This window comes from Myiozetetes cayanensis, unplaced genomic scaffold (assembly GCF_022539395.1).
Source record: "Myiozetetes cayanensis isolate MyiCay16 unplaced genomic scaffold, myiCay2020 scf3, whole genome shotgun sequence".
Lineage (NCBI taxonomy): Eukaryota > Metazoa > Chordata > Aves > Passeriformes > Tyrannidae > Myiozetetes > Myiozetetes cayanensis.
The window spans coordinates 3,389,502-3,401,419 of record NW_026087521.1 but is presented as its reverse complement, the minus strand read 5'-3'; the positions used below and the strand labels follow the sequence as shown (position 1 = coordinate 3,401,419).

Below are 11,918 nucleotides of genomic sequence, written 5' to 3'. Positions count from 1 at the left end.
GTTGTGGGAGGACACTGTGGTGTGAGTTCTCAGCAGCAAGGCTCAAAACTCAGACGTCCAGATCCAAAACTGGGGAAAAAAAAAAAAATCAGCCTCCCAGTCATCTTGCCTTTAGAGTACCCTCTAAAGGGGGACAAATTTCTGTGCTAAATACCAGTGAGGGTTACAAAGAAAAATGTGAGCATACTTGAAATCTTGCTGATCTCTTGACCTCTGTGACCTCCCTGGGCAGTGACTTCTGCTAATCCCAAATGAGTTTAAACTAAAAGGTCTTTTAACTGGCAAAACAGTAAATACAATAAATACATAAATACATAACAAAAAGAGCCCAATGTCATTTGGTTGCTCAAAGACGTCGTGGACTCTCCATCCTTGAAGGCGTTCAAAAGGTATTGGACATGGTCCTGGGTAGCCAGGTCTGTGTGGCCCTGCTTGAGCAAAGAGGTTGGACAAGACTTCCAGAGGCCCCTTCCCACATCAACCGTTCTGTGACTTTTAAGATGACTTCTGACTGTTGACTTTGCTTCAGGTTTCCCTGTGCAATTATTAATGTTTTCAGAGGAGCTCGGGAAGACAGACTGTGTGTGCCAGTGGTCCTGCCACCTCCAAACCAGGCAGTTTGTCTCCAAGGGTGGTCCACAGCTAATGTCCAGGAAGAGGAACACTCCAAGCTTGGAGCTGGATTTCCACAATCCCCATTTCAGGGAGAACTGCTAGAGGTGGTGTCGCTGAGCAGGAGCCCGTAAAGGGGTATTGTTTTCACACAAGCAAGGGGGGACTGTTCCCTAGGACAGGAGAAGAGCTTTTAATCACAAGCGACTTTGTATTTTCCTGTCAGGCTCAAAGCAGCACACACCTGTCATGCAGGGTCAACTACAGTGTGTGGTCACACACCAAGAACTTTTTGGCCCTAGGGAGGTTTTCATCTGCTCCCACCCTCCCCCCACCATCCACCTGACCTCTTCCCCACCACCACTCTGATTATTCAGCCCTTCACAGGTCCATTTCCTGTGAAAATGATGCCTGTTACAGGCAAAGGGTAACCCTTTCTTTTTCATTTGAGTGTTGATTTTTTTTTTTTCCTTTTTCAGTTTTGCTTTGCTGGTTTTTCTTAAATCCAGCCTGTTTTGTTGCTCTGGCTGAGAGCATGATGAGGTGATTGTTGAGTCAGCAAAGTGAGGGAGCATAACCTGGAATGGGGAGGCAGGAGACAAGCAGGAGACAGGCAGAGTGTGAGAAGCAGCAGGTGAGGGCAGGCAGTGGCTTTGCCTCCCTCAGCCTGTGCCCTAAAATGCGTTTTATACATCTGCTTAAAATGATTATTTTGAATGCTGCTGACAAACTGTAGCATTGAGCCCAGAATGACTGAACAGGGACTGAGGAAAAGCTTTGAAACTTTATAAAATCACAGCTGAGCAAACTCTAAGGACTGGGAACACATTTAGCACTGTCTGTTTGGTTGATCCTTGGTATGAGGCTAACAACTTTTTAAATTACTGCAACACCACCAGCGACAGGACCAACATCACAGTTGATTTATTTCTGTTTATGGCTTGAAAGGGACAACACATATCTCCAGTCAAGTTGTTCCAAGGTAGTAAAACCAGGCTGGACCCCGCAGAAAGATTCTCCCATAGTTACTCAAGGTTTTCTGGCGAAGCCTGGGGGATGTGCCCCGTCACACAGCATTTTGCAAGCGGTTTGATTTGCTCACTGCATTTCCTGTCCTCTTCTGGGGAGCCCAGGGAAGTCCCGGGCTGGAAGTGTGTAACAACTGGCTGGACAGACATCTCATGGGATCGGGTGGTTCAGAGTGGGGGAAGGACTCACTCTATGGTAGAAGGGATGAAGTGACCTCTCTGCTCCTTTCTAAGCCCTTTTTTTCCTGACTGCTGTGAGAGATTGAAGTGTAAAGCTCGTGGTAAAGTGCAGTGCACACTTTGGGCAGAAATGGAAACATTTTGAGGCGGGAAAATAAAAAACCCAAAAATACCGAAAAGCTGAAAATAATGTTCCCTGCTATAGTTTCTTCTTTATTTTTCAAATGCATTGACTCATTAACCGAGTTTCAATGAATTCAAAGCAAAGAGGAATATTATATTTTCTTTTGCAGCAGCTATTAAATATGTTACCTTGCTAGTTTCCCCACACACCTCCTTTGACAATAAATTGCAAACAACTACCCTTAAAAAACCAAACAACAGAGACCAAATATTTTGAGAATGAAACTCTTCAGAAAGGCCCATTGCCCAGGCAAAACACTCAATCAGTTTGCCTTTTTTTTTTTTTTTTTTTTTTTTTTTACTGAAAATGTGGGTGGTTTTCAAATACAGGAAAGAAAACACAACGGGCTTGTGGTGATATTTTCCACCAGAAAGATGCAGCTTTAAGGGCTTTTGGTTTCCAGATACCTACACCCACTGGAGTGGCCTCATCTGTTGTAGAAGGCAATGCCTGATTAGTTGTACAAGTCAAGTTAAATGACAATAACAATACAGAGCAGTCACTGCGTGTTTCGGTGGAAGCTCTGTGTCAGCTGGGTAATTATCCTCTGTCTGGCAAATTAATGTGGCAGCTGCCTCCCAGACCACAGTGCTGTTGCTTTCAGATAGGAAAGGAAAAAAAAAAAAAAGCTACTGTGGAAAAAAGAAGTGGAAAGAAGTGGAAAAACTGTTTTCCATATCGCTGGTGGATAGGATCTGGTATAAGATGTCCCTGGTCATTGCAGGGGGTTTGGACTAGATGGCCTTGCAATCCAAGCCATTTTGAGATTCTATGATCCCACAACAAGAAGAGGGCTTAAATCCCAGCAAGGAAGGTTTAGGTTACACATGAAAGGCAGTGAAGGAAAACTTTGGGACAGGATATGGCAAGCAGGTGTGGAGCTGTCACCAGAGTGACAAGATGGGTTAATGCTCCTTTAGAAGGGCTTGTGTTGATCTATGGCAGGGGAGGCAATATCCAAAGGGGGCAGGAATGGGGGAGAGACCATGGGACTGGCACCAAGCTGATGATATGCCACTACAATGCCCAAAGCTTGCACTCAGCCCAACTGCATCACATTCCTGTGCAAATTTTAGCAACAGCATCAGCAACCAGTGGAGTTGAAAACTGAAGCCTGGGATGGGAATGCATAGTGTTTTAATTATCTACAGCTCACCTTCACTTGGGGTGGAAGAATCTCTTCTGTATGCTTGCAGCATCAACCCAGTATAATGGACTCTGATGCAGACAGGAAGGATGGATGTGTAAGTTAATGGTGTGTGAGCAATTAAATGCAAAATCATCTGCCTCATGAAATGTCTTTTTCTCTCCTGCTGGTAACAGGAGTAGGTATAATAGTCAGCTCTAATTGTTCCAGTAAATAGGAAAGAACCACTCTTTGAAAGCAGCATTTCCTCTGATTTCCAAAATGCCAGCAGCCTTTCCCTTTGCAATGCTTTGCCTCCTTTTTCTTTATTTTAATGCATGTTTTACATTTTAGAGATCAGCATCTAGGGCAAAGTGATCATAATGGTATTCAAAGAACCACCCTAGCCTCTTCAAAGTTAACTCTTACAGGTCCTAAAATTTCTAAACACCTCCATTTGGGTCATCTCAAACAAAACAGCTTTTACTGGTGTAAAAAGATCTGGCGGGTGTCATGTTCTGCACCTGTCATTGTGCACTGGCCTTTAGGGAAACATTATTTAAGGTTGTTCACCAGAGCTTTTGGAGCCACAGAAAGTACCTGAATGTGGCCTTGTGTCTTCTGTGGGTATGTCAGGGGGGTGATGGACATCCTAGGTCTCCTTGCTATAGGTGTGATCATATTTATTTGCCTGTTGGCAGCAGTGAAGTCCATACAGAGCTGGTGTGGTCCTGAAGGATGGGGACATTTACCAGTGTCTTCTCCAAAACCCCTTGGCACCCACATTTCTGGGGTTCTCTTTCCTTCTTCTGTCTCCTCTCCCAGGTTCCCAGGCCAGTTTCCTGCTCCAGATCCACCTGTCCACAGCCCCCAGCACACACTGCTGTGCTGTAATCCTACTTCACAGGATGAAGCCACAGGACCAGTGGAGCTGAGAAGGTCTCCCTGGAAATGCCCTGGGCAAAACCCATCTCTGACACTCAAGCCCTGAGAGGGGTGCACCAAACAGGCACCACTTCCACCCGTCCTTCTTTCACACAACAACCTGGTCCGAGGCTGGACCTGCCTGGAACAGAGTTTTTTCAAACACCCAAGGCCAATAACATAACGATGAGGCAGATGAATATGGAAGAACTTCCCTGTTGACATTCCCTGTGCACCCATCAGCAAACCTCCCCTGCTAGCCACGACAACAAGGCTCTGCAGCCTGCAAAAAATTCAGGTGGTCCTAATTATTTCATTATTTTGGATGAGCATTTCATTGCAGCCACGCTTTCCCGACGCCACAGGGGGAGATTCTGTGTGCCCAATCTCAAGGTGCAGGACTGGATACGATGTTTAATTGCAGCTCCCAGCATCGGGACGTTTTGGGAATAAACAGGAGAGGAGTCCGGGGGAACAGGGGGCGGGGAGGGGGCCGCGGCGGGACGCGGAGCGGGGTGGTGCCGAGGAGGAGGAGGAGTAGGAAGAGGAGGAAGGGGCGGTGAGGGTTGCCCCGGCAGCGGCGACGGGCCGTCCAGGGTGCGCTGGTTCCCTGCGGGGGTGGCGGACAGCGCCGAGCCGAAAGGAGCTGAGCCGAGTCAGGCTGAGCCGAGTAAAGCCGAGCTGAGCCGGGCGGAGCTCAGCAGAGCTGGGCTGAACTGAGCCGAGCTCAGCAGAGCCGGACGGGACTGAGTTCAAGCCAAGCCGAGCTCAACTGAACGAGGCTGCGCCGAGCCGAGCCGAGCTGAAACAGGCTGATCGGAGCTGATCCGAGCCGCCCTGCCCTGCGTGAGCCGCAGGTACCGCTGGCGGAGCGGAACGGGATGCGCGGGGGATGCGCGGGGGATGCGCGGGGGATGCGCGGGCAGGACCGGGAAGGGTGTCCCGCTGCGGGGAGATGTGCCGGGGGCAGGTGGGGAACGGGTGGGACGCTCGGAGCGGGATGCAGCAGCACCGAGAAAGTTTGGGGCACTGCTTGGTGCTGTCGGCATTACATTGTGCTCGGACGCTCCGCTCCAGCCATCAGTTCTTTTATTATGGGATTTTAAACCTGACAACTTGACATTTATCCAAAGAGTTCTTTGCCGTTATTTTACTTTTTTTTTCCTTAAGTAAGAATCTAAATTACTTTCTACACCTGATGCCTTTAGCGAGTGTTTGTGGTTTTACCATCACATTTTCCTGCCTTTAAAAGAACGGTGTTGTTTTCTCCCGTGTACCTTCATGCAACTGAAGGGAAAGTGAGAAACACAATTAAAACCGACCGTAAACAAAGTGTTATACAACACAGTGAACAAACTGGGGAAAACAGAGAAGGAAAATACTTTCCCCTGCTGGGTTCAGTGATGTTTTGTAGGTGTTTCTTGGTTACAACAGTATGTGATAAGACAGCGGATAGAAGTCTAGTTTTAGAGGCGATGTTGCACCTCAGCATCTGGATATATAATTTTTGGATCGAGTTTTTAACGTTCTACAAACAAGAGCTGTGGTAAGTTGGAAAGCAGATTTGAGCGGTAAAGAGAAAGGAGCTGCCTCCGTCCCTCCTCCGCTCCGCAGTGTTTGAGATGCGTTTCCTTCGGAAGGAGGGGACTCGGAGACCCAGCCCGGCTGCTTGAGACCTGGGCTGCGTTCCCTGCATGTACACTGAATGCTAATGAAGTTAAACTCCTGGGTGTAATCGGACCCTTTTTAATAGCAACTCCAAGGCAAGTAACTAACTTCTCGGCTGTATTTCAGTCTCCAGTGGTTTGATACTTTTCGGGGCCGGGGGAAGCTTTCTACGGGCTTTTTTAATTTCCACCGATGAGAGAATAGTAGCAAAAAAAAACACCCGACTTCAGCAGCTGAGAGCCACTCAATTGAGTCATGCTAACAGCAGATTATTTAGTAGGGTTACTAGGGCAGGAAGAGATAAAGTTTCATAGAACTTGCTATTAAAAGAAAAAAAAAAAGGCAGGGGGAGAAGCAGAGCTATTTGCAGTGAATAGGGCAATGTTCAGACTTTTGTATCTTTAAACAGCCAAGTCTTTGAGGCCCTGGATGCACGTGGGCTTTTATGTTTCTTTTCTTATCCTTCTTTTTGATTGAAGAAAGGATTCCACATTCCCTTTGAGGCCGCCAGGCATTCCAAGTTTCTGGGGACTGTGCTTTAGGAGCTGAGTTGAGGGACCAGCAAAGAGCACCTGGTCCAAGGAGGTTCTGTCCCACCTGGCTGTGGTGGAGTGGGGTTGCATTCAGCTGGAAGTATCAGATGAACTCCTGGAATTCATAGGCCTGCCGTTGCCTAAACACTTGACATCAGAGTTGAATCCAAATCCCAGTGAGGGCTCCATGTTGTTGCCTCTGTCTCTTTTTTGGTGTCTAGGCTGGACATGAGACTTTGATGTCCACCAGCCTTCACTTGCCAAGGCTCCCTCATTTTCCTCACATGACTTTTTAGCCAATCCCTGTGAGGACACATGATGAATGAAGCAAGTTATGCCCAGCCTGTGCAGAGGTTTTGGTCTGGAAAGACTCCCTGCTTTAAGATGATGCCACAGTTGCAGTGGGATGGGCAACACAGAGTTTACTTAGACTTTCTCCCACTCCTACATGTCTTTTTGGATTTTTCTCAAAGCCTTGTTAAAGATTTACATGTCCCTCCTGAACCTCCATCCTGCAGTTCAGCAGCCCCCTGTGCCCAGGCTGGTTTTGTAGTCACTGCTACACTGGGGAAACTTTTTCATGTTTTTTCACACCTAGGAGAGCTGTGAGCAGCAGGTTATTGCATTGCCAGGGTGGAGCTAACTTTTTTTTTTTTCTGCCTTAAGTGTGTTTCCTTTCAAAGAAAATCACTTGATTGACTCTCAGAGCTTCTCACAGGTCCAGCCTCGCTATCCCAGCAGAGGTGGAGGGGCTCAGAGGAAAGGCTTAGAGGGAGAGATGAGGAAAGAGGGATGGAGAGAACAAGAGCAGCAGTTTAGATTCCCCTTGGGATCTTTTCCAGGCTTGTCTTTGTATATCCTCCCACTTTTGTTCTGAAGGAAGTGATATGGTGAATATAACTTCTGATGGCAACTTTTTGGTTTCTTCTCTTATTGCCTGGGTTTAATTGCAAAGAGCCCTGCAGCAGCCTGGGATGGAGGTGAAATATGGACCACCTTCCAGAGCTTTGTAAGGAGAGCTGCTCTGCTCTTGGCTTTTTATGTGTAAGTTTGTGGATCAGATTAAAACACTCGGCTGCAAATTCTGCTGTTGCTTCCCATTTTGCTGGAGCCAGGATTTGTGTAAGCAGAGTGTTGTTCTTTGCCTAAGCTTTGAGAAAGTGATTCTTAAAGCAGAAAGGGAAGCGAAAGTCAATACAGGAGTACGAATATCCCAAACCTGTATGTGTCAAATCAGCTACAGGAGTAACCAGAGCCTGGATCCTGCAGCACAGGTACCTGCAGCTCAGTGTGCACAGCTCCCTGACAGGGCTGTGCTCTGTGCCCATTCTCGCACAGAGGCGTTTGGATCATGTTGTGATTGACATCAGAAGGCAGCCTGTGAGCACCGGTGACAGTTTGTTTCCATTCTGTGGTGTTGTACTCTGTTTGCCTCCACTTGCATCTGACTCCTGGTTGTTGGCCTGGCTGGAAGGAAAATATTGGCAAGGGCAGCATTAACTGCAAACCCTTTTCTGCAGCCAGTGATGCCCTCTGCACTGTTGCTTGTTTGTGTCAGTTTTGTGATTTATCTGCATCGTTGCTTGTTTGTGTTAACATTGTTATTTATCAGGCCTGTTGGAGATTTTTGATCTCTCACCACCAACCAGACCCCATCCAGCAGCAGACATAACGTTTATTAACTTCGATGATGTGAGTGGGAGGAACCCAGATCGCTTTTCAAATTATGCCGAGCTGTCTTAGCAGTGAATAATTCCTCTGATTTGTAATTTAGCAGCACCTTTGCCTCAGAGAAGCTTGCTGGGGCAGAATGGTGCCATTCTGTTTGGGGATATTCTTATTTCCACCTGTGTGTAAGAATATATGCTGTGTTTGCTCCTTTGGGGCAGAAATGCTAAATAGAATAAGTGTACGGTTGTAAAGGATGTACCAGGGGGAGATGAAAAGAAATTGGTGCAGTTTCCACACAGCTGTAACTCATCTCTCTCACCCCTGGGCCATGTGAGGTGAGGATGTACCAGTTATCTCTCAAGTGAATTTCTTTATATTTATCTGAGCTGCAAAGAGACACGAGATGTACAAATGGTAACTGTATGCAATATTTTTCTGTGTTTTTTTAGTAGTCATTTCCACATCACATTCTACCTATTTGGGGCTGGATTTTTTCTCAGTAAAAAACTGCCCCAATTATGATGTCATTTAATTTGCTTGGCATTCATTCAAAAGAAGCGTGCCCCCTTTTCCTTATCATTGCCAAGGACAAATGTCTCACTTATCTCCTGGGGATACAATATAGTCAGATCATGTACATAGGAAATACCAGCCCCCAAAGGCACAATAATTTCCAGTTGATAAAGGAGTGAGAACAGGGACATCATGACTCTTGTGGCCACCCCTGTATCATAATCACCCTGACTCTGTTGCTCCTGTGACTTCAATTGCATCTACTGAACTTGCCATTTTATTGGGAAAGTAGAAGAGAGTCCTAACGTTGAGACCATTTTAGGGCATCCTCACCCTGCCAGGTCAGTGGAGAGGGAAGGACTGGTGGGTGGAATTCATTACAGGAACACTCCATGCTGTGTCCCCTGTAATGCTTTTCCTGAGTGGCCAAGCGTTTTAACCTTCAAGTGTTTGACACCCCACTGATTATGAACTAGAAAAACAGAAAAAGCAATTATAGGAAGTGTCTTTTTTTTTAAATTGAAATCATATCCTAGCATAGTCAAGGCATCGACAATGAGGAAAATTTCAATTTCCATCCAGGGCTGACTGATCATGGACAGTTAAATGAAAGTATTTGGTATGACATCTGTTGGAGACTGTTGGAACATCTTCCACTGCCTGCAAAGGACTCTAAAGATGACATTAAAAACCTTTTGTACTTAGCACAACATAGCTATGAGCAAACACGACAGTAGGAGGACTGTCTCCATAAATATGACTGCCCTGCACAGGATCTGAGGATGAGAAAGTGCATGAGTGTATAAAAGCAAGTTGATCCTGGGGTGCTTATAATGCAGATAAAAATAAGTGAAAGCAAAAGTAGCAAAACCATGGTACACATGGAAGTAGAAAAGGTGAAATAAGGAGGTGGAAGGAAGGAGGAAGTCTTGCAACCTTGTGTGTAGCAAGATCACAGCCCTTCATGGGCATAGTGACATGCTCCCAGGTAGGGTGTTAAAAGAGCAGGGTCTAAGCTGGAAGCATCAGGGTTACAGATTCAATTGGCTTTAGAGGACAAGAGAAATAAAGGTGTTTCCTTTTCCAAAACACAGGAGATGTTCAGAGTTTTTAAAGTTGTTTTCTTCTTTTTTTCGTGGAAATATTTTGCTCCACAACAAAGATGTTTCAGTTCTGTGTGCTGTTATTGTGTGTCGTGGGAATTTAAAGATGATACTTGCGTTTGCACTCACTTGTTTCCTGGTGCTTCCAAGATGCAGCATGACTTCTTCACGTGGTGCAGAAAGGTGTTGGATCTATCCCCAGTGTCTAAATGTGGATAAATCTGGTTGACATAAAAAAAATGAGGATGTGAGAGACCCTCGTCTATAGTTTCCATGAGTCATTGTGATAGGTCGGCTTTATCAGACCCTCCAGCAAAACCCACCCCTTTTCTTCAGAAAATGTGCATATTTTTTAGTTGAAAAAATGATTCTTTATCAGATATGTTGAACAGAGTTTTCTGTGGCAACAAAAAGCACTGGCTCAACACACCTGCTGCACATGCAAGGTTTTATAATTTAGACAGGAAGGGGAATGGTGTTAGAAACTGGTTTGAAAAGGTTATTCCAAGATGCTGGTCATAACATGGGATAGGACGTGAGTGTGCTTGTAGAAGTGTTTCACTGAGCTCAGAAGGTGGGTTAGACCTCATCAGGACAGCAATCTGGGGCAGGAAAAAAAATGAGGAGACAGAAAAGCCTGGGAAGGCACTGGTTGCAATGAGGTAGGTAGAAGATAGACGGATATATGGTGACAGGGTGCATGTGAGACTGGGCACAGCCAGTCCAGGCCTCCCTACTGCAGAAAGGTGAAGGGTTAAGGTATAGATTCAGCTGTGTTTAGGTCTGACACGTTGTACTGAAGGGCTCTGGTGGTGAAGTTTCAGCTGATGTAGCAACAGGGGGCTCAGTGTGGTGTCCATGAGCAACCTGGTCTAGTGCAAGGTGTCCCTGCCCATGGCAGGGAGTTGGAATTAGACTTTAAGGTCCCTTCCAACCCAGACAATTCTATGGTTCTGGGAAGTGTGAGGCATTTGAAAGATCCAGGAATAGTGCAGCAGACACTTTAAACTCCAAACAACAGCTCTGAGTCAAACACAGATTCCTCTTCTCTCGTCACATTGGGATATTTCACTGCAGAGCAGCCACCCTCCCAGGCCAGGAAGTGCAGTTCCTGCCTTATATGTCATTGCACCACATATTTTCTAGAAAAGCAAATAAACCCAGTCCATCCCAATAAGCAGAAGGGCTGTCACACCACTGTAAATGCACACATTTGCTGAGAGTGTGGATTTAGTGTAGCTCATCTCAGGGCTGCAGGGATTGAGGGTGAAAGAGGGTGTGTTCTCACCACAGAATGGCTGTAGGGCTTTGGCTGACTCGTTGTTCTGTGAAGTTATGCTGGTTTTTGTGGGAAAAGAACCCTTCTGACAGATGCACTCCTAACTTTGTTCTGACAGTAAGTTTTGCTTGATTTAGTAGTGCTTGTCCCTGTCTGTCCTCATTGATGCAATAACTCAACAGTTCAGAGGCAGTTCTTTCTTTGGGCTCAAACACACACCAGCAGTAGCCTCATCTGAGCTAAATGACTCTTTCTGAGCAGCCAAATTTAACCTGTAACCTAAATAAACTGCCCGGTTAAAAACAGAGAGAGAATTGCTAGTGGCAGCAGAATTGTCATAGAATTATTGAATCCCAGAATGGTTTGGGATGGAAGGGATCTTAAAGATTATCTGGTTCCAGCCCTCTGCCATGGGGAGAGACACCTTCCTCTAGACCAAGTTGCTCAGAGCCCTGTCCAACCTGGCCTTGAACACTTCTAGGGATGGGGAAAGATAAAACACACTCACATAAGGCTGGAGTAACTTCCCTGAACTGTGCAGGTTTGTTGCAGCTTTGCCTTGGTACGAGTGAAGTCCTAACTCAAGCTGGTATTTTAATGACCCTGTGATTTTGTGAAGACCAAATAAAAAAGGGCTGCTCAGGGCCATCCCAGCCACCACACTGACAAAGAGGCCAAGCTTTGGGGTCACCTAGTGCCGTAAATCCCCATGAGCCTGGCTCCAGACTTCTGCAAGTGTAGAGGGAGCAGAAGTTTAACCTCTGTTTTGTTTAAAAACTGAGTTACATATGCATAATTTTTCCCTTGGATCCAAGTTTACTCTTCTGAGGAGGTTTTCGATGTGATTGTTTAATTTTGCTGGTGAGGCAGCTTCTCTTTCTCGTGTGCATCAGCAGCACAAGAGATAGTTGTGGTGGGAGGAGAATCTGAGTGAAAAGGGAGGCATTTTGGGGCTGATATGTTGAGAACAGAAAGAGCAGCTGAGGCTTATAAAGATCTGTTCTTAATTGTGAATGGGACTTAGACAAAGTCCTACCCTACTTATCTACAGAAACCAGAGAGACAAGTCCTGTTTGGGGAGTCACTGTTGTTTGTCT

The 11,918-nt window shown here is 46.1% G+C and overlaps 1 protein-coding gene across 1 annotated transcript in view; it reads left to right on the top strand.

Annotated features, from left to right (window-relative positions):
• The first annotated feature begins 4,793 nt into the window (after positions 1-4,793).
• Positions 4,794-11,918, top strand: part of PRKCQ (protein kinase C theta) — a 58,497-nt gene continuing 51,372 nt past the window's right edge. Inside the window, exon 1 of the mRNA XM_050324084.1 lies at positions 4,794-4,911. The gene's annotated coding sequence lies outside the window, so the exon portion shown is untranslated. The remainder of the gene's footprint in view (positions 4,912-11,918) is intronic.